Source organism: Rhinoraja longicauda, chromosome 21 (genome assembly GCF_053455715.1).
Source record: "Rhinoraja longicauda isolate Sanriku21f chromosome 21, sRhiLon1.1, whole genome shotgun sequence".
NCBI classification, from domain to species: domain Eukaryota; kingdom Metazoa; phylum Chordata; class Chondrichthyes; order Rajiformes; family Arhynchobatidae; genus Rhinoraja; species Rhinoraja longicauda.
Window position 1 is genome coordinate 31,519,374 of NC_135973.1, and position 23,196 is coordinate 31,542,569.

Consider the following 23,196-nt stretch of genomic DNA (forward strand, 5'->3'; position numbering starts at 1 on the left):
GTTTAGAGATACAGCGCGGAAACAGGCCCTTTCGGCCCACCGGGTCCGTGCCGCCCAGCGATCCCCGCACATTAACACTATCCTACACCCACTAGGGACAATTTTTTACATTTACCAAGCCAATTAACCTACAAACCTGTCCATCTTTGGAGTGTGGGAGGAAACCAAAGATCTCAGAGAAAACCCACGCAGGTCACGGGGAGAATAGACAATAGACAATAGGTGCAGGAGGAGGCCATTCGGCCCTTCGAGCCAACACCGCCATTCAATGTGATCATGGCTGATCATTCTCAATTAGTACCCCGTTCCTGCCTTCTCCCCATACCCCCTGAACGTACAAACTCTGTACAGACAGCATCCGTAGACAGGATCGAACTTTGGTCCCCTGCGCTGCATTCGCTGTAAGTCAGCAACTCTACCGCTGCGCCACCGTGCCGCCCATTGTTTGATCATATTCCACAATAAAGTGATGGCTGACCCTCGGGATAAATGCAATCTGAGATTGGGCTGTTTTTACTTGATGGATTAGAATCCTATTTGAATGCCTGGCCTGCCATCAACGACTATGAGAGGGATAGAGATGGTGAGCCCAGCAACATTGAACCAGTGCCTTGCCTTCAACTGCCTCTGACACAGATTTAGAGTAAGGGGAAGAGATTCAGAGGAGATATAAACCACAACTTCTACACACAGAGTCCAATAAGTAGGGGTGGCATGGTGGCGCAGCGGTAGAGTTGCAGCCTTACAGCATCAGACTCAAATTCGATCCTGACTATGGGTACTGTATGTACGGAGTTTGTACGTTTTCCCCGTGACCAATTGGGTTTCCTCCCACATTTCAAAGATGTCCAGGTTTGTAGCTTAATTGGCTTCAGTAAGAACTGTAAATTGTCCCCAGTGTGTAGGGTAGTGTTTGGGTACGGGGTGATCGTTGATCACTGCGGACTCGGTGGGCCGAAGGGCCTGTTTGCACACCGTATCTCTAAACTGAGACTGGGTACCTGAGAGACTGATTGAAACAGGGTGACTGACTGTCAGCATTGAGATGAACACTTGAATTACTCAGGCGTAGAGGGCTATGGGCCAAGTGCTTTGCAATGGGGCCAATCGGGAACAGGTCCCACTGGTTGACATGGATGAATTGGGCAGAATGGCCCGTTTCCAAGCTGCATGGTTCTTTGATTGAGTCACAGCACTAAAAGAGATTTTAGCAACAGTTTACTTCCTTGACATCGCAAAATACTTTGGAGTTGATGAGATACTATTGAAGGGTGGTCAGAGTATTTGGAGCAACAAGATCGAAAGGTTGGCTCAAAATTATGTCTTGGGCTGCATCTGTACATTCAGGCTGAGCTGCCTTATCCTGCATCCAGCACTGCACATTTATGTGTATGTGACAAATGAATGACTATTGACTATTGACACTGCAACACCTTCCACCAGAAAAACAAAAGGGTTTATGGGCAACAGGTCTTAGGGATGCTTAGGAAGGAACTGCAGATGATGGTTTAAACCAAAGATAGGCACAGAAAGATAGGCACTCAGCGGGACAGGCAGCATCTCTGGAGAGAAAGAATGGGTGATGTTTCGGGTCGAGACCCTTCTTCAGAGATCCCTCAGGGATGTTCTGGGCTGAGGGCTTGGATTTGACACTATTATGTGTAGAGAGAGAGTCAAGGACTGGTTGGGGATGGTCGGTGATTATGAGACTCTGACGTCAGGGACAGAAACCCAACTACATAATAGTAAATGTTTCTAGATCAAAGTCAGGCGCACACTTTGCGAGCTTAAGTCTTAAAGGATTTATTTAACAAAGTTGGCTCAAGTTAGGTTTCAACGTCCCCCTGCAGCCATGCCGAGAGGCCGACCAGGAGGACTTACAGTTCGTGAAGGGCCCGGTTTAAGCCTGTTGAATCTGCCAGCTCGAGAACAAGCTCCTGTCCTGAATCAGAAGTTGTACATTCGTCACTGGAAAGTACAAGAGGTCACATCCCCTCCAACCCAACCACACGCTCGACACTACAAAGAGGTACACTCAACCTCTGATCAGCCCCACAGCACAGATTTGGGTTTGAAGAATCCATTTGTTACGCCCTTTCAAGTGTAAAATGTAAAATGGGTAAGACTTTATCACAAGGTTATTTCACTCTTTAACTGGATTACGAGCTGTAACATACTTTCTGCTAAATTGATTACTTGGATTAATGCAGCACTTAGCCTGATCAAGCTTGGTTTTATGACCTTTGTTTACCCCAGCTAAGGCTGGGAACAATACCAGTCCATTCTGGATATATAACAGCACTGTGCCCCACGCTCTGTGACTTTGGCCTTTCCTATACGCAAAGAGCTTGTAGTTTTATGAGCAGTTTTATTGCACAATGCATTAATGTCTGTTGTGGTAAAAAAATATTGGATCAACCTTTTTGATGGAACCAGGTCTCATCTAATTGATCAAAAAAGACATTGCACCAAGGCAGTAACTGCCCAGAGATGTGTAGGAAAGAATTGCAGATGCTGGTTTAAATCGAAGATAGACACAAAATGCTGGAGTAACTCAGCATCAACAGGCAGCATCACTGGAGAGAAGGAATGGGTGATGTTTCAGCTCAAGACCCTTCTTCAAGCTGCCCAGAGATGCTTATCTTCCAGAAACACTCTTGACCATTCCCCCACTACATACTGTATTTGACTGGTTAATGATTGGGGATGTAATGCTGAGCCTTATGAATACCATATTCAATATAAAAATGATGAGACTCATAAACTAATGTTCAAACACAGGACATTAAGAGAATCAGATCAAATAACAAATAATGATATTATTAAATGCTTTATAGAAAGCATCTTCCAAATTGCAACATCACGACTGCATAACTTCTCTGGGTTTATACAATGTTCTTTCACCATTGTAGAAACAAGGAACGACAGATGCTGGTTTTCCAAGGAAAGATGTAAAATGCTTGAGTATCTCAGCGGGCCAGAGATCCCTGTATCTCAGCGGGCCAGAGATCTCCAGCATCCCTGGAGAACATGAATACATAACGTTTTGGATTGAGACCCTTCATCAGACTGCAAGTGGGTCCTGTCCCGAAACGTCACCTATCCATGTTCTCCAGGGATGCTGCCTGACTCGTTGAATTACTCCAGCATTTTGTGTACACACCTGGAGTTTAAGTTAAAGTTAGCAAATATAGCGGGGAGGCTCCCTATTCATTAATTTGGCCAGGATTCAAACGATGTCGAAGGGCAGAATTCCTGAGAGGAACATGTTCAAGAGTTTGTCCATGAGAAACCAACTCATCTCTTGTTATTGTGATAAATACTGTTTCAAGCTGCATCTATAACCTAACTGAATGTTATTTTTAATACAGTTTGCATAAATTGTGTTGCTTAGAATTTATTTCAACAAAATTGGAAGTAGGCAGCATGGTGGAGCAGCGGTAGAGTTTCTGCCTCACAGCGCTTGCAGCGCCAGAGACCCGGGTTCAATCCCGACCACGGGTGCTGTCTGTGGGGAGTTTGTACGTTCTCACCATGATCGCGTGGGTTTTCTCCGAGATCTCCGGTTTCCTCCCGCACTCCAAAGACGTACAGGTTTGTAGGTTAATTGGCTTGGTATAAGTGTAAATTGTCCCTAGTGCGTGTAGGGTGGTGTTAATGTGCAGGGATCGCTGGTCGGTGCGGACTCGGTGGGCAGTGGGGGCCTGATTCTATGCTGTATCTCTAAACTAAACTAAACTAAATCACCAGCTTCACCCTGGAGATGGCTTTGTTAAACTAAACAGTAGGAAAATTAACATTCACATTCCTTCTCCAGCCTGTCAACAGTGAGGCTGGTCTACTTCATTTCTGATATAGAGTGCATTATAAGCTGGTAATGCAAAGCTTATATAAACAGGCATGGCACATACTGTACTAAAATATACCGCGATGCTCTCTGAATGACAAACAAAATTAAATATCTAAGTTGGACATCATACAAACTAAAACGTGATACATAATGAATTGAGGATTATTTCTTGTCTAGGAAGGAACTGCAGATGCTGTTTAAACTGAAGATCAACACAAAATGCTGGAGCAACTCAGCGGGACAGGCAGCATCTCTGGATAGTCTCAGCCTGGAGAAGGGTCTCGACCCGAAACGTCACCCATTCCTTCTATCCAGAGATGCCGCCTGTCCCATTGAATTACTCTAGCATTTTGTGTTTATCTGAGGATTATTTGAACTCAGCCACAGAATGAATATTTTAAAATCACAGAAAAATTATTAACTAATAATAGTATATTATTAGCCAAAACTTTAAAAAAAGTATTATTTCCTAAAGATAGATGATTATTAATCAACGACACATTGTTTGTTCTGGAAAGTGTAATCCCTGATGACCAATGTTCCCCACAGCGGTCTAATAATTAATGTGTCACATGAAATACCTCTTGCAATGGAGTTGCTAACCTATTTCCTTTAACTGTGCTAGTAACAGCAGCCACCAAAGTGTTTTAATGTAGCGAAATGCTGCAAGGATGCAGTAAAAGGAATAATCAGACAAAATAGCCTCCCAGAGCAAAAAAAGACATGAACATATTCACAGAAATGGGCCCTAAACAAGTTTTAAAGAAGGTTTTGAGTTTTGTGGTCAAAATTCAAGATTATGGTGTCGGTGGACACAAAGTTTTGCCCGTCACTAGTGGAAGGCAAGAAATGCCTTCAAGAACAAGGGGTCACAGTTTAAGGATAAGGGGGAAGTCTTTTAGGACCGAGATTAGAACGTTTTTTTTCACACAGAGAGTGGTGAATCTGTGGAATTCTCTGCCACAGAAGGTAGTTGAGGCCAGTTCATTGGCTATATTTAAGGGGGAGTTAGATGTGGCCCTTGTGGCTAAAGGGATCAGGGGGTATGGAGAGAAGGCAGGTACGGGATACTGAGTTGGATGATCAGCCATGATCATATTGAATGGCGGTGCAGGCTCGATGGGCCGAATGGCCTACTCCTGCACCTATTTTCTATGTTTCTATGTTTCTAATGCTTAAACAAACCCAAAGAGCATTTGGAGTCATAGCAAGGGGATCAGGGCTGTTAACTTAGATATGCAGGGGTGGGGCATGAGGGAGTTAAAACAAGAATCTTTGATTTTGGACATGAAATATCTGAGAAATAGTTATTTCTAATAGTACAGTATTTTGATAACAAATATTTTGTGGGAGAGGATATCAGTAGGAAAAAAATGGATGAACTGAAACTTATAACAATTATGTGCAGGAAGGAACTGCAGGGATAGATAGACACAAAATGCTGGAGTAACTCCAGCATCTCTTCTAAGAAGGGCCTTGACCTGAAACGTCACCCATTCCTTCTCTCCAGAGATGCTGCCTGTCCCACTGAGTTACTCCAGCATTTTGCGTCTATCTTACTTATAACAATTAAATAGACAGATATGAACAGGCCACATATGAAGCAGTTAACCAACATGGCTTCAGGCAATAATACACTGCTCGTTTTCCCCTTTTCATTAAACAACCTTGTTTTGTACGTTGCTTCTTGTCTTATTCCCAGTACCCTGTCAGCCTCCTCCTCCCTTGCATATAAAACAATGCCATTGTAGTACATGTTTATGCTTCTACGGTCGGTATCACATTACCGGAGAATTAGTAAAACATGTGGGACCATGGTTCTATTAATAGAGGCATGAAGTACAAAAGCAGGGAGGTTATGGTGAACCTTTATAAAGCACTGATTAGGTCACAGTTGAAGTATTGTTTCCAATTCTGATCGTCGCACTTTAGAAAATCATGAAGGTCATAGAAAGGTTGCAGAAAAAAATTACTGGAGGGATTCCAAGGATGAGCAAATTCAGCTGCAAGGTTAGACTGAAGAGTCTATAAATAAGAGATGTCATATCAAGACACCGAGAAATTAATAAAATGATTGAGCAAAGTCAATGTGGATTTATTTCATGCCTTGACTAATCTAATGCAGTTCTCTTAAGATAAATTATATATTTTTAAAAATTATTTATTTGCATTTATTATATTTTATTTGTATTGTTAATATCAATTGCGTATTATTGTTAATATAAAAGTATTGATTAATATTAATATTAAATGCAATTATAGTTATATTTAAGATCAATTATAGAGAGATCAATGGGAACCAATGGATATGGTATATTTATATTTTTAGGTTTTTGGTAAAGTCCCACAGAGTTTGGTGATTGTGGTTAAAGCACATGGAACCCTGAATAATATACTAGTCATAAGGTTATAAGGTAATAAGGAATTAGAGTAGAATTAGGCCAGTTGGCCCATCAAGTCTATTCCACCATGGTGGATCTATCTCTCCCTCCTAACCCCATTCTCCTGCCTTCTCCCCATAACCCCTGACACCCGCACTAATCAAGAAAGTGAGGACCGAGCATTAATTAATAGAAAGAAAACTAAGAGTAGGGGGAAACTAATGCTGAAGTTGGCAGATATTGGCAAATGGAGTACCCACATAAATTAGAGCTTGGGCTCCAACTAATCAAAAGTGTTTTATTGTCATATGTCCCAAAATGGAACAATTAAATTCTTACTTGCAGCAGTTCAACATGGTAATCAACATAGTACACAACATACTACTCAGTAGGCACCAGAGCAAACAACAAAAGGAAGTTCAATATATAAAAACAAACTATATCATGCAAATACAAAAACAATGTTCCCAAGTCCCCAGTGCAATCAAGGCAGTTTTGTAGTTCGGAGTTTATTTTGGAGTTCATAGTATTAATTAGTATGATGGTTGTTGGGAAGAAGTTGCCCCTGAACCTGGATATTACAGTTTTCAGGCTCCTATACCATCTTCCCAATGGCAGAAGCAAAATGAGAGTGTGGCCAGGGTGGTGTGGGTCCGTGATGATACTGGCACACAATCCACATTGGCAATTTAGTTGAGGAAACTAAATACATTTCCAAATATAACCAAATGGAACATATACAGCTAACAATGACCTGTTTCCTTTATCATTGTTACATTTTTGCACATCTTTCATTTATTTGTTCTATATCTCTCTACATCATCGTTTATATCTATCATTTCCCTTTCCCGTGACTTTCAGTCTGAAGAAGGGTCTCGACCCGAAACGTCACCCATTCCTTTTCTCCAAAGATGCTGCCTGTCCTGCAAAGTTACTCCAGCATTTTGTGTTTATCTTCGGTTTAAACCAGCATCTGCAGTTCCTTCCTGCACATTTCATCTACAATTCCTTCCTACACATAACATCTCCAGTTTTACTGATGCCATGAAACTGGTGTAAATGTAAGCAGTGATGTGGACTTAAAAGGGCCCCAGTGGGATATGGACAAACTGGTGCTCATTTAGAACTGAGATGAGGAAAAACTTTTTCAGTCAGAGAGTTGTGAATCTCTGGAATTCTCTGCCTCAGAAGGCAGTGGAGGCCAATTCTCTGAATGCATTCAAGAGAGAGCTGGATAGAGCTCTTAAGGATAGCGGAGTCAGGGGGTATGGGGAGAAGGCAGGAACGGGATACTGATTGAGAATGATCAGCCATGATCATAATGAATGGTGGTGCTGGCTCGAAGGGCCGAATGGCCTCCTCTTGCACCTATTGTCTATTGTCAAACTAAGGCCATAGGCAATAACATGGCAGATTCGATACAGTGTGGGAAAATGTAATGTCATCTCCTTCCATTAAAAAAAACAGAAATACTGAGTATTTTTTCAATGGCACCAAATTAGGAAAATGGATCTGGATGGCCTTGTACACATGTCATTGAAAGTTAAACTCAGGTAAAGAAGACAGTTAGGAAAGCAAATTGCAACAATTGGCCTTTACTGAAAAGGATATGAATAGGATATTACAAGATGAAGCTGGATTACTGTAACTGTAAAGGGCCTTAGTGGGACCAAGCCTGGGAATCACATACAATTTTGGTCTCCTTAACTCCAAGCTTTTTCCCTGTTATTATCAGACTACTGAACGGTCCTCTTTTAAGCTAGGAGTGTGGTCCCGAATTCCAAATCTTTGTCACTGCGGGCCTAATTCCTTTTTTGCACTTTCTCTGCAGTTGTAACACTGCAATGCTGAAATGCTATATTCTGTTCCGTGGTTACTTTTCTATTTTAATTATTTGTTGTACTTGTGTATGGGTTGATTGTACTCCTGCACCATTTGATTTGATGGGATAGCACGCAAAGCAAATGTTTTCACCGTTTCTCAGTACACATGACAATAATAAAACAATATCAACCAATACCAATAATTAACAATATACTTGTTACTGAGGAAGTCCAACAAGAATTCAAAAGGCTGGTTCCTGCGATGACCAGTTTGTTATACAAAAGGCTAAGCCTCTGTTCTCTTGAGTTCAGAAGAATGAGGAGTGACTTTGTTAAAATGTGTAAAATTCTTGCAAGGTTTCACAAGATTGGCACAGGATGCTTCACCAGTCCAGGAGTTGAGAACAATTGTTCAGAGTCTGAAAACTAGGCATAAGCTGATTTAGGACAGAAATTAGGAAATTTCTCCTCACTCAAGACAATGAATAATTGGATCTCTCCATCATTGGCAGCTGTGGAGGCTGAGCGATTGATTGCGTTCAGAGTAGGAGACTTACCAAGTAGGAGATTTCTGGGAAGCAAAGGAATCAAAGGACATGGGAATTAGGGCAAGGAAATGGTGCTGAGGCCACGATCTTGTAGAAAGGCAGAGCATGAACAGGTGACTGTATGCCCTCTTTCTTATGTTCTTGCGTTAAGTTGCTGTACTTTCTGGCAATAAGAAGATTGAAAGGGGTTTTAACAGAGAGGTATAAGATTTTAATGAGTTTAGATAAAGTAGGTTGAGAGAAACTGTTCTCATTAGCAGATAGTTCAAAGTCCCGGAGGACAGTTTTAAAGTGGTGGGCAAATGATTCAAGAGAGATGTGAGGAAAAGCCTTTTTATACATAGAGTGGTGAATACACTGGCTGCAAATATGGAGAAAACAGAGTAAATCTGAGCCTTCAGAAGGGAAGTGAATAGGCAAATGAAGGAAGGTAATTTGCAGGTTAACTGAGAAACTGATGGGTTTGTTCACAAAATGCTGGAGTAACTCAGCAGGTCAGGCAGCATCTCGGGAGAGAAGGAATGGGTGACGTTTCGGGTCGAGACCCTTCTTCAGACTGATGGGTTTGATTGTTTCATTGGGAGCAGAAAAAACAAGAAAGGACCTTCATCTTTAGTTTAGTTTAGAGATACAGCACAGAAACAGGCCATTCGGCCCACCGAGTCCACACCAACCAACGATCCCCACACATTAACACTACCCTATACACACTCGGGACAATTTATATTTATATCAAGCCAATTAACCTACAAGCCTGTACATCCTTGGAGTGTGGGAAGAAACCGAAGATCTCAGAGAAAACCCACGCGGTCACGGGGAGAACGTGCAAACTCCATACAGACAGCATCCGTAATCGGGATCGAAGCCGGGTCTCTGGCGCTGCAAGCGCTGTAAGGCAACAACTCTAGCGCTGCGCCACCGTGCCGCAATGCCTTCCGTGAAATAACAATTCTACTATTCTATTCCATAATCACTAGGGCTTCCTGCATGGGCACAATGTGGTGGCAGTATTGACTCTCAAAACTTACATATTGACACCCTGAACCTTGGACAGTCCTGCCACCCAGTGAAAGATATGCCCCTGCCCCAGCTGATGCCTCCCTGTCACAGGGGAAGTTACAAATGTAAACCAGCACCTACCGTTCCTTGTTTATGAAAAGTGCCACAAGTTTGATGTGTATGTATTGTAGCCTGCCTGATGTGGCAGATGCCTTCTGCAGTAGCTTCAGTGGGATTCAGTAGTTCCAGAACAAGGGATCACAGTTTAAGGATAAGGGGGAAGTTTTTTAGGACCGAGATGAAAATGGTTTTTTTCACACAGAGAGTGGTGAATCTGTGGAATTCTCTGCCACAGAAGGTAGTTGAGGCCAGTTCATTGGCTATATTTAAGAGGGAGTTAGATGGGGCCCTTGTGGCTAAAGGGATCAGGGGGTATGGAGAGAAGGCAGGTACAGGATACTGAGTTGGATGATCAGCCATGATCATATTGAATGGCGGTGCAGGCTCGAAGGGCCGAATGGCCTACTCCTGCACCTATTTTCTATGTTTCTATGTTTCTATTGCTGACTGAAGCTCTCACCAACTGAGGTATGCTACATTACAATGGGGAAAAACCTCCTCCTATTTCAGCATTTACATGCATATCTTCCAGCCGCAGGTTCTAGGATAGCCTGCTCAGTGAGGTAAAGGTGAGAGCTCACTGGAGTTTAGAAGGATGAGGGGGCGGGGGAAAGGGGGGGACACCTTTTGGAGCCATTTTTTAAGACAGAGATAGATAGATAGATTCTTGATTAACACAGGTGTCAGAGGTTATGGGGAGAAGGCAGGAGAATGGAGTTAGGAGAGAGAGATAGATCAGCCATGAGTGAATGGCGGAGTAGACTTGAAGGGCTAATTCTACTCCTATTCCTTATGACTTCATGACAATTTACACTTACACCAAACCAAGAAGTGTACTGCTGCCCCTTGATCCTTGCAGGGTCTAATTCCTAGACCTCTCTATCCGACAGCATTGTGGAAACACCTTCACCAGAAGGACAGCGGCTGTTCAAGAAGGTGACGCCCCGCGGCCTTGTCAATAAAGGCCAGCAACACCCACATCTTGCAAAACTGAATTTAAAGGGAAATCATGGAATTATACAGCAGACAAGAGAAGAACTCACTCAATTAGTTTAGGAAAATAACTGCAGATGCTGGTACAAATCGAAGGTATTTATTCACAAAATGCTGGAGTAACTCAGCAGGTCAGGCAGCATCTCAGGAGAGAAGGAATGGGTGACGTTTCGGGTCGAGACCCTTCTTCAGACTGATGTCAGGGGGCGGGACAAAGGAAGGATATAGGTGGAGACAGGAAGATAGAGGGAGAACTGGGAAGGGGGAGGGGAAGAGAGGGACAGAGGAACTATCTAAAGTTGGAGAAGTCAATATTCATACCACTGGGCTGCAAACTGCCCAGGCGAAATATGAGGTGCTGTTTCTCCAATTTCCGGTGGGCCTCACTATGGCACTGGAGGAGGCCCATGACAGAAAGGTCAGACTGGGAGTGGGAGGGGAAGTTGAAGTGCTCAGCCACCGGGAGATCAGGTTGGTTAAGGCAGACTGAGCGAAGGTGTTGAGCGAAACGATCGCCGGGTTTGCGTTTGGTTTCGCCGATGTAAAGAAGTTGACATCTAGAGCAGTGGATACAATAGATGAGGTTGGAGGAAGTGCAGGTGAACCTCTGTCTCACCTAGAAAGACTGTTTGGGTCCTTGGATGGAGTTGACGGGGGAGGTTAAGGGACAGGTGTTGCATCTCCTGCGGTTGCAGGGGAAAGTGCCTGGGGATGGGGTGGTTTGGGTAGGAAGGGACGAGTGGACCAGGAAGTTACGAAGGGATCAGTCAATTAGTCAATCACTCAATTAGTTCCACTCCCCAGCTCATTCTTGGCATTTTTAAAATTCTGGGTACAGATCCAACTTCCTTCTCAAAGTTATTATTAGATCTGCTTTGACTAAGTACCTGTAAAAACATCAATAAACGTGGCTTCCAGAATAATAGAGGCAGCCCTTGGCCTTTTATCATCCAATCAGCAGAGCTGTGTGAAACAATCTGACCTCTTCCACCCCAATCTCACACTCAGCAGATCAGACAATGCTATTAGATTGACCACAGAAGCCGAGCATAATGAGGGAGTCCACTCGACAAAACACATCAACTACATAACAAAACCCAGTGCGGAATAAGGCACAATATGTCTGTAAAGTCAACACTGAAAAAAACACCTCGACAACAATCTCCTGTGAAGAAGGAGACTGCACCTCTAAGAACACCTCATACTGTACTTGGGTAGCTGACAACCCAACAGTAAGAACATTGCATTCTCCAGTTTCAAATAATATACCTCCCCTCCTTTCCCCCTGCCCCCCACACCTGTATACGCATCACCCTCCCCACCCGCTCCGCCCCCATCGCCCACCACCCCAGTCACCCTGTTTAGTCTACTTTGGTTTAGTTTTGAGATACAGCGCGGAAACAGGCCCTTTCGGCCCACTGGGTCCGCGCCGATCATTGATCCCCACATATCAACACTATCCTATACCCACTAGGGACAATTTTTACATTTACCAAGCCAATTAACCTACAAACCTGCACGTCTTTGAAGTGTGGGAAGAAACCAAAGATCTCGGAGAAAACCCACGCAGGTCACGGGGAGACCGTACAAACGGCGTACAGACGGCGCCCGTAGTTGGGATCGAAGCCGGGTCTCCGGTGCTGCATTCGCTGTAAGGCAGCAACTCTACCGCTGCGCCACCGTGCCGCCCTGCTCCTTTCCCCAGCTCTGCATGCTGATCATCTATTCCCTGGTCCCACAGTCCCCTTTGATGCCCCTCCCTTCTCTCCCATGCCCATTTCTACCCACATCCATCACAGAAGGGTTTCGACCTAAAAAATCTCCCATTCCTTCTCTCCAGAGATGCTGCCTGGCCCGCTGAGTTACTCCAGCAGTTTGTGTCTCTCCTCTGGCTTCACACTTCATTACCCTTCTTTTCATATCTGAAACTCTTTTCACCTCTAGCCTTTGTTACTTACCCCACCCTTCTGCCAATCCCCCCCTTCACCTATATCCACCTATCACTTGCCTGCCTTTATCCCAGCCCTGCCTCTCTTTTCAAGCTTTCTCTCCCCTACTCCACTTGCTCTGGGTTGGAATGTCTTGATCCAAAACCTTGCCTTGTCCATCCAGCACTTTGTTCTTTGCCCCGATTAAGAAGCCAAGAATCCAAATACCGCACACAGCCACCTGACAGAAACTTGACTTTGGAGCTTACCCAAAAATACAAATTTGTTATTCAAATTCAAAGCCAATTAAAAATTTTAAAAATCCTACTAATGATGATTGTGCCATTTGTGGCGGTGTTATTCAACAGGAACACTCATTACCACTAACGGTAAAGCAAAATGCGATCAAAGACTTGGAATTGATATTACAAAATGCATCATTCTGACACCACTGTCAAAGCTTCAGAACATTGCAAATGGAAGAATCTGGTATAAATTTAACTTTTAGATGTTTTTATTTGAAGGACAGAGTCTGCCATGCGATATAATGAAATGGAGCGCGTCAAGGACAAATACTGAAGATCTTTGTGTTGTTCCCAGTATATGGCCACTGTGGCTACCTCAACAATCACGCTTAACTTGTCTGAGGGTGGTAAGATGACATAAGAGCAGTGATAGATAGGGAATTTGGGAAAATGTAACTAGCCAGCATCAAAGAAAGAGGAAAATGCATTCAAACTCAAACCATTTGTGAATGGAAGGACATTTATTGTGATCAACAACTGCTATAGGAATCATCCTATCACAACCAGAGAGCAGTGCTGAACTACTATCTACCTCGTTGATAATCCTCGGACTATCATTGTAAGAAAATAACTGCAGATGCTGGTACAAATCGAAGGTATTTATTCACAAAATGCTGGAGTAACTCAGCAGGTCAGGCAGCACTCCTCTCCAGAGATGCTGCCTGACCTGCTGAGTTACTCCAGCAATTGTGAATAAATACCTCGGACTATCATTGATCAGACTTTGCTGGCTTTACCTTGCACTAAACGTGATTCCCTTATACACATTGTAAATGGATCGATTGTAATCATGTATTGCCTTTCTGCGGACAGGTTAGCATGCAACAAAGGCTTTTCACTGTACCTCGGTGCATGTGGCAAGAAAGTAAACTGAACTGAACTGTGTTTATCCTTGCTGCTGGTGGAACCCATGTGCTGTAAGTTCCTTCGGTACATTCTGTAAACGATGCACACTGCAGCCACACTACCCAGTTGCTGATGGGAGTTAACCTTTGGGGTGATGGATGGAGTTCCCATTAAATGTGAGAAACTGTCCCTGCAGCACGAGTTGTTAATGTGTCGTGAGGTAGAATGGAATGCGTGGATGCCCATCAACATTACGGGGAGGTCTCAGGTGGATCAGAGTCTTTGCCGATCCATTTCTCCTTTAATAATTTGTGCTTTGCATGGCTGTTTTTGTAAAGCTAGGACTTTTGTTCAATCTGGATTTCAATCTCAACGAGGGTGCAGACATGTTGAGGTGAGCAGTGAATCATAAATCTTTTAAAGCATATGTACAAATAATAATAAACGGCACTGGTTATAGAATTCTTACATAGCTTCAATTTTTCGATTTTTAAAGAAAAAATAAAGATGAAAAGAGACTGAAAAAAAAGACTATAAACTAATAGAGAGAAAGCAAAGAAAAAAGAGAATTACAAATATAAAGATTATGGGGATAGATCCGGGAGTTAATGAGTATAGTTGTACATCCAACCCTAAACTCAAGTTTTAGCTTTAGTTTTAAATTTTAGTTTTGTGACAAACCCATTTACTTTTTTAAAAATTCAATAAATGGAGACCATAATTTTTTTAATAGATCTGGTTTGTCAATTAAGGCAAACCTTATTTTTTCCAAATGCAAGGTCTCGGTCATTTAATGACAGACGTTTTGATACAAACTTGAATTGTTCGCTGGTTAAGAAAATATTTGAATAATTCTGCTTTCTGCCTTTCTATCACAGTGCTGTAAAATCACTGCAGTAATAAAGAAGTAAAAGAGTAATTGTTATATTTTGGTGAAAGTGTACACTAGGATGCTTATTTCTGCCACAGGACAATGTATATCTCTCAGCTCATGCTGCCATTGGGACTACTTCAGTGATACATTTGGTTGAAATATTCAAGTTAAACAAAAATTTCTTCTTCTGACTTTTACCTGTGTTCTTTTAACTTACTGCAAAAGTTTGAACGGTTGATATCTCTCTCAGAGGAATACCATTGTATCCGTTGTTCCAGATGTCAATTTCTCTACATCGGCGAGACCAAGCGCACGCTCGCCGATCGTTTCGCTCGACACCTTCACTCAGTCCGCCTTAACCAACCTGATCTCCCGGTGGCTCAGCACTTCAACTCCCCCTCCCATTCCCAATCTGACTTTTCTGACCTGGGCCTCCTCCATTGTCATAGTGAGGCCCATCGCAAATTGGTAGAACAGCATCTCATATTTCGCTTGGGCAGTTTACACCCCAGCGGTATGAACATTGACTTCTCTAACTTCAGATAGTTCCTCTGTCCCTCTCTTTCCCCTCCCCTTTCCAGTTCTCCCACTAGTCTTCCTGTCTCCGAATACATCCTATCTTTATCCCGCCCCCTCCCCGATATCAGTCCGAAGAAGGGTCTCGACCCGAAACATCACCCATTCCTTCTCTCCCGAGATGCTGCCTGACCTGCTGAGTTACTCCAGCATTTTGTGTCCGCCTGCTTTGTAGTCAATTAGCAAAGCACGAGTAAAATTATTGAAACATGTGAATTTGAGGCCTCTCAATAACAATCAAAGGTTAATGGCCAAAAAAGGTCCAAGCCAAATAATGAACCTTCAGCACTTTAGTACATTTAAACGTTGAAGTTATTTTTATCCACCCAGCCGTGAAGTGCAAAGTTTTATTTTGAAGATAGTTGAACAACAACTACAAGAACCTCCACTGATCTAGAGTTGGTCATTGGAGATTATGCTATAAAGGTGACACGAGATTGTTCTTGCTGGGAAGTAAGCAGTGCTTTCTAGACACAAAGAAAGCACCAAGGGCTCATACATGTTAGTGACCGACAGAAATTTAAGCTGGGGTGAGGTGCAGAAGAAACTGCATGTCTCAGAGGAAAGTGCATAAATTATGCAGGACTATAGTGACATGGCAGCAACAAATAAAACGTGAAATAAGTATTCCACATTATATGCCATAATTACAATAACAAGAATGCAAGATGTAAGGCATTGAATCTGAAAACATCAAGGGGGTGCAAAATATATCATACAAGCTATAATGGGAAAGGAAATGTATTGTAGGAGGAAAATTCTATAATCCCTATCGCATAGTCTCTGATGGCCATGTAAGATTGATTTCAACTTCTTTAAAGTAATCCATGGCGAGGATGTCAAAATGGAATCATAAGTTCATAAGTGATAGGAGTAGACTTGGGTAATTCGGCCCATCAAGTCTACTCCGCCATTCAATCATGGCTGATCTATCTTTCCCTCTTAACCCCATTCTCCTGCCTTCTCTCCATAACCCCTAACACCTGTACTAGTCAAGAATCTATCTCTGCCTTAAAAATATCCATTGACGGCCTCCACAGCCTTCTGTGGCAAAGAATTCCACAGATTCGCCACCCTCTGACTAAAGAAATTCCTCCTCATCTCCATCCTAAAGGTACGTCCTTTAATTCTGAGGCTATGACCTCTGGTCCGAGACTCTCCCACTAGTGGAAACCTCCTCTCCACATCCTCTCTATCCAGGCCTTTTACTATTCGATAAGTTTCAATGAGGTCCTCCCCTCAACCTTCTAAACTCCAACGAGTACAAGTACACTGCTGTCAAACACACATCATATGCAAACCCACTCATACCTGGAATCATTCTCCTAAACCTCCTCTCGACCGTCTCCAGCGGCACCAACAACCTTCCTCAGATACGGGCCCCAAAATTGCTCACACTACTCCAAATGCGACCTGACCAGTGCCTTATCGAGCCTCAAAATCGACAGCCTGAGGACTAATAGTTCCACGGTAGGTTCATCTGAAAGTGAGAATGGGTTGACCATCCCTGCGGGTAATTTTGGAGCAAATGCCTCTGTCCCCTCAGCTTGCTAATCCCCTTTCCCATCCAGTACCCAGGTGCTTGATCGTTATACGTGCCCAATGCCTGCATGGACCCTGCAATATATTATACACCCCCTTTCTTGTTGCACTTCAACACCAGGTTCTGCTGTGATATATTTAAAATTGCTCATGGACATAAAATTCTTCTGTATTCAGAATGTATGTCGATGAACAGGCAATTTTAATTGTATTGCTCTGACCTAGGTCAACAATGGCTCACTCCACTTAGTTTACTACATCCAGTTTCTCTCTTCTACAGTGATCCCTCCTTCCTTTGAAGATTTAGTCAGGGGGTGGTGAATCTGTGGAATTCTTTGCCACAGAAGTCAATGGATATAGATAGATTATTGATTAGTGCGGGTGTCAGGTGTTATGGGGAGAAGGCAGGAGAATGGGGTTAGGTGGGAGAGATAGATCAACCATGATTGAATGGCGGAGTAGACTTGATGGGCCAAATGGCCTAATTCTGCTCCATCACTAAAAACAAAATGTCTACTACACCCTAGGTTCTAGATCCTTCATTATAGATGTTAAGGAAGCAAATAACAATCTTTGCTGCCCTGTGCCTAAACCAATCCCAACCAATGGTCATAAAGACATATGCCCTCTTCCCCAACATCAGAACACACTTTGCAGCAAGACAGATCAGGAGAACTGGTACTCGATGATGAACGAAGGTCCATTCTGTTGAGAATCTGTGTGGTGATTGTTGTGCAGGGGGCTACCAACAGTGTGATCGAGGGAATCAGCGAAGTGTAGCCTCTATGGACAGCAATCACTTCCCTCACCCAAGGGCTCCAGAAACACATGGAGGTAAGTCAATGCACTGGTGGTCCCCAAGGCCAACGGTGCTCCAGCGGCATGTGGCGCCCCCTACCTGCTGAAGTCTCTAAACCATACAACAAGCAATTGTTACATATTCACCAAAGCCACTCCCACGTGGTACTGAGGAATGATGTTGGAGAACTCGGGGCCCAGAGGAAGAGAAATTATATCTGCCCATGGAAGGCTGGAACCAAATGAAATGGGATGGGGAGCACTTGAAAGGATGTTATCTAATTAATGTTCTTAAATGCCGAGCGGGACTACGATACTCTTAATGTAGAGAGACACAAGATGCTGGAGTAACTCAGCGGGACAGGTAGCATCTCTGGAGAGAAGGAATGGGTTCTGTCCTACTGAGTTACTCCAGCATTTTGTGTCTACCTTCGGTGTAAACCAGCATCTGCAGTTCGTTGTGTAGAAAGGTTTTTCCTCTGACTCTCAGTCTGAAGAAGGGTCTCGACCCGAAACGTCACCCATTCCTTCTCTCCAGAGATGCTGCCTGTCCCGCTGAGTTACTCCGGCGTTTTGTGTCTATCTGTAGTTCCTTCCTACACTCTCAACGTAGATAATGTGAGATGGATTTAGTGTCGCATATCCACCCAGTCCCTCCTCCAGATAGATGCTGCCTGTCTCTGAAACGCCAATCGCGGACAACAGGCCTCGATATTGGAGCTTTGTAACATCCTTCCAGCTGGACTCTGAGCCCACTGTTAGAACGAATGAAAGAATCTCAGCAGGGTTAAATTAATGGTTACGATGTTAGAACAGCAACGTTGGCATAAAGCACCCGATATCATTGTCGATTCAGATCATTATGGCGAAATATCCCGGCTGGTTTAAGGTTGAGAGGCTAACCCTTTATTTAGCCTCTTCCGTGTGGGTTTCCATGACGGATGAGTTGCTGAATGAAAAAAGGGTCTCGACCCGAAACGTCACCCATTCCCTTTCTCCGGAGATGCTGTCTGACCCGCTGAGCTGCTCTGGCTTTTTGTGTCTGTCTTCGTGAATTACCCCAGACTGCTTAAACACTAACGCAAAATCCCTCCCTCCCTCCCCCTCTCCCCCTCTCCCTCCCTCCTTCTCTCCCTCCCTCCCTCCTTCTCTCCCTCCCTCCCTCCCCCTCTCTCCCTCCCTCCCTCTCTCTCTCCCTCCCTCCCTCCCTCTCCCTCTCCCTCCCTCTCTCCCTCTCTCCCTCCCTCCCTCTCTCCCTCCATCCCTCTCTCTCTCCCTCCCTCCCTCCCTCCATCCATCCCTCCCTCCCTCCCTCCCTCTCCCTCCCTCTCTCTCTCCCTCCTTCCCTCTCTCCATCCCTCCCTCTCTCCCTCCCTCTCTCCCTCCCTCCATCCCTCCCTCCATCCCTCTCTCCCTCCATCCCTCTCTCCCTCCCTCCCTCCCTCTCTCCCTCCCTCTCTCCCTCCATCCCTCTCTCCCTCCATCCCTCTCTCCCTCCCTCCCTCTCTCCCTCCATCCCTCTCTCCCTCCCTTCCTCCCTCCCTCCCTCCCTCCCTCCCTCCCTCCCTCCCTCCCTCCCTCCCTCCCTCTCTCCCTCCCTCTCTCCCTCCATCCCTCCCTCCCTCCATCCCTCCATCCCTCCCTCTCTCTCTCCCTACCTACCCCAGCCGCTGTCTGTTCGCTTCCACGGCCGCTCACATGCCGCTCAGACGCCCTCTCCACCGGCCGGGCCGAGAGGTGAGTGCGGCGGTCTGACGGTGAGCCAGCAGCCAGCAGTGAGTGTCCGTCTACACGCAGCCCTGGCCCGGCGGGCAACGCCCACGGTGCCGGAGAGATCAGGCACCAGCGACACCGCCAGAGACTGCGAGGTAAAAATAACCCGAGCCATCGGCATTGGGAAGACGAGCCCTGATGTCGCAAGATAAACGGAGCTCTGGGCAGAATAGGAATGAGCAGAGGTTTCAACCGAGACACACCGACCACCTCTCACACACACACACACCCACCCACACACACACACACAAACCACCTCACACCCACACACTCACACACACACAAACCACCTCTCTCACACACACCCACACACAAACACACACACACAAACCACCTCTCTCTCACACACACACACACACAAACCACCTCTCTCACACACACTCACACACACACCCACACACATACAAACCACCTCTCACACACACACACCCACACACACACAAACCACCTCACACACTCACACCCACACAAACCACCTCTCACACACACACACACCCACACACAGTCACACACACAAACCACCTCACACCCACACACTCACACAAACCACCTCTCACACACACCCACACACACAAACCACACACACACACACACACACAAACCACCACACACACACACACACAAACCACCTCTCTCTCACACACACACACACACACAAACCACCTCTCACACACACACACTCTCACACACACAAACCACCTCTCACACACACACACACACAAACCACCTCACACCCACACACTCTCAAACGCACTCACTCACACACACTCACTCACACACACACTCACACACACACACAAACGGCCCTGTGTTGACTTTCATGTTTTAATTAAACAGAGTGCTTGTATATCCAGAGGAGAGTGCGACACAGGATGCTGCAGTGACTCACTGGGACAGGCAGCATCTCTGGAGAGAAGGGAATGGGCGACACTTCTCGCTTGTTTATCCACTGAGCGCCGTAATTAGAAACATTCTGCCAGAGAGGCTGGTGATGTTTGAATCTCCGTCTGGGCCCCGCGAGAAACAGAGTGTGACAAGCTTGACAACGCCCCGCGTTACCTCCAGCGGCTGTGTGTGTGTGAGAGTGTGCGTATGAGTGTGTGTATGAGTGTGTGTATGAGTGTGTGTGTGAGAGTGTGTGTGTGCGAGTGTGTGTGAGTGTGTGCGCGAGTGTGTGTGTGTGTGAGTGTGTGCGCGAGTGTCAGTGTGTGTGTGAGTGAGTGTGTGTGTGTGAGCGTTGAAGGCAGCTGTGGGTCTAGCACATTGCCATGGCCAATGATCCGGGGCCCAGTGGGAGCTTGGCCACATTAATCCGGAGCGGTGAAGTTAATGCAGCGGTGCCAATCCGCGTGTGATGCGCACATTGGATCCGCGCCGCAAACCTTTCCCCTGGGACTCGCTTTCTGCTGGGTGGGGGTGGGGGTGGGGGTGGGGGGGGCAAGATGAGAGGGTTCGCCCCAGAAATTCGCCACGGTGGTGGGATTAGCAACCAGCGTGGGGGCAAATCCGCCTCAACCCCGTGTTAGAAGAGAAGGCAGACACAAGATGCTGGAGTAACTCAGCGGGTCAGGCAGCATCTCTAGAGAGACGTTTCGTGTCGAGACCCTTCTTCGGACTGAGAGTCGTGGGGGGGTGGGGGGGGGGGAGGGGAGAGAGAGGGAGACGCAGATAAGGAAGGGTAAGGTGTGAAAACGAAACGTCAAAAGAGAAGTTGAGGAACTTGTCGAGGTGCGAGGGGGGTGGGGGCTCCTGGAGAATATCAAGACGTGACATTTCAGGCGAGGAGACGCTTTGACGCAAAGCGTGTGGCCATTTCCAAGCCCCCGGTGGGCAGCTGGCCGCTGGCATGGACTGCTGAGCTCGGGCGATAGATGGCAGTGATTGGGACTGGGCACAGTGGCAGCTGACAGCAATGAGACGTAGACATTACAAATCCCACCCAGACAGCGAGGGGATTTGCATTTATTTACTTAAATACATCTGCAATAAATGCTGGTGAGAGTAAGGACAAATCTTTTGTTTGTTTGTTTGTCTGGTTTGCTCTGTAAAGCGTCTTTGAGTATCCTGAAAAGCGCTATATAAAATAAATGTATTATTATTATTATTATTATTATTAACCAAACTACTGCGCAGTTGTGGCTGGAAAAAAAGCCATTCAGTTCTTCTAACCCCAAATCAGTGCGTTTGACTTTGCAAAGGTCCGGCAGATCGTTCAGCTGTAGAGGGTTTAAAGGATGGGTGCCTTGCCCCGGGAATGGAGCAGGTGAAGGGGGAGGGTGGGGTGGGGTGCCAGGGATAAATGGCCAGACGCCGCCCGACACCATGCACCCGCTTATTAAATGGCACGGTCGCCATCTGGCATCATGCTTTCAGGGGACGTGCGATCATCCACCGTCTCTTGCTGGTCCTCTCCAGACGGCTGCAGCTGCCGACCAGGCTGCTGGGTCCCAGTGACCATATCTGCCAATAATAACTTCAATCGGATGCGAGACAAATAAGGCAACTCTGCGTCATAAACTGCAGTGTTTCTCTGCCGTGTCGGGCTGCGCTCCCGCCCCCAGCGTCAGGCACAGTCGCTCCAAGGAGATCTGGTGCAACTCGCTCTCTAGAGAGAGATGGGGAGAGAGAGACGCGAATCCCAGCTCTCGCTGCGGTTGAATGACTGCCTCCATGCACTCGCTCCCAGAGATACAAGACACTCTGTACGGATGGACATACTCCCAGACTAACAAGGAGACTCCCTTACTGAGAGAAGCGTACGGAACTCAGGCACACCCCCGATACAAAGGGAGGCACTGCCAGACTGACACACTCAAACACACTCCCACACTCACACACAATCCCGAGACAGTCACTTAGACAATAGACAATAGGTGCAGGAGGAGGCCATTCGGCCCTTCGAGCCAGCACCGCCATTCAATGTGATCATGGCTGATCATTCTCAATCAGTACCCCGTTCCTGCCTTCTCCCCATACCCCCTGACTCCGCTATCCTTAAGAGCTCTATCCAGCTCTCTCTTGAATGTATTCAGAGAATTGGCCTCCACTGCCCTCTGAGGCAGAGAATTCCACAGATTCACAACTCTCTGACTGAAAAAGTTTTTCATCTCAGTTCTAAATGGCCTACTCCTTATTCTTAAACTGTGGCCCCTGGTTCTGGACTCCCCCAACATTGGGAACATGTTTCCTGCCTCTAACGTGTCCAACCCCTTAATAATATTATACGTTTCGATAAGATCCCCTCTCATCCTTCTAAATTCCAGTGTATACAAGCCTAGTCGCTCCTAGGTTAACCTTTCATCCCGCAAACCACCCCCCCCCCCCGTCTCGTACACGGTGTAACACTGCCCGTAAACATATCGTCACATAAAATCATACCTTCCTGAACGAGTATGATTGATGAGAGTGGGGCAGTGAATGTTGTGTGCCTGGATTGATTTTAGCCATGAAGGTCCCTCGCGGTAGACCGATTCAAAGGATTAAAGCACATGGGATCGACGGAGACTTGGAAGGTTAGAGTGAACGTTGTTTCGGGCATGGACAACGGTGGTGGAGGAGGGGATGTTCTGACCGGGGCCTGTCTCCAATGATATTCCGCAGGGATCACTGCTGGGGATCACCGCTATGGTTTGTGATTACCATTTGCCATACAAACAATCTGGCCGGAAAACGTCGGTGGGCTGATTAGTGAATTTGCAGGCAACACACAATTTGGCAGGCTCGTGGATTGCGAGGAAGGTTGCCAACAGATACAGCTAGATATAGACCAGTTAGAGACGCGGACAGAACAACGGCGGGTGGAGTTAAATCCGGGCAAGTGGTCGGTGCTGCACGTTGGGA

At 45.7% G+C, this 23,196-nt stretch overlaps 1 protein-coding gene across 4 annotated transcripts in view; it reads right to left on the bottom strand.

Annotated features, from left to right (window-relative positions):
* The window catches only part of fbxl16 (F-box and leucine-rich repeat protein 16), a 175,364-nt gene that overhangs the window by 142,234 nt on the left and 9,934 nt on the right, over nt 1-23,196 (bottom strand). The window contains exon 1 of one of the 4 annotated variants that reach the window (XM_078418239.1): nt 19,246-19,550. The exons of the other annotated variants lie outside the window; for them this stretch is intronic. The gene's annotated coding sequence lies outside the window, so the exon portion shown is untranslated. Of the gene's footprint in view, nt 1-19,245; nt 19,551-23,196 lie in introns of those variants that run through there. 4 annotated transcript variants of the gene reach the window in all.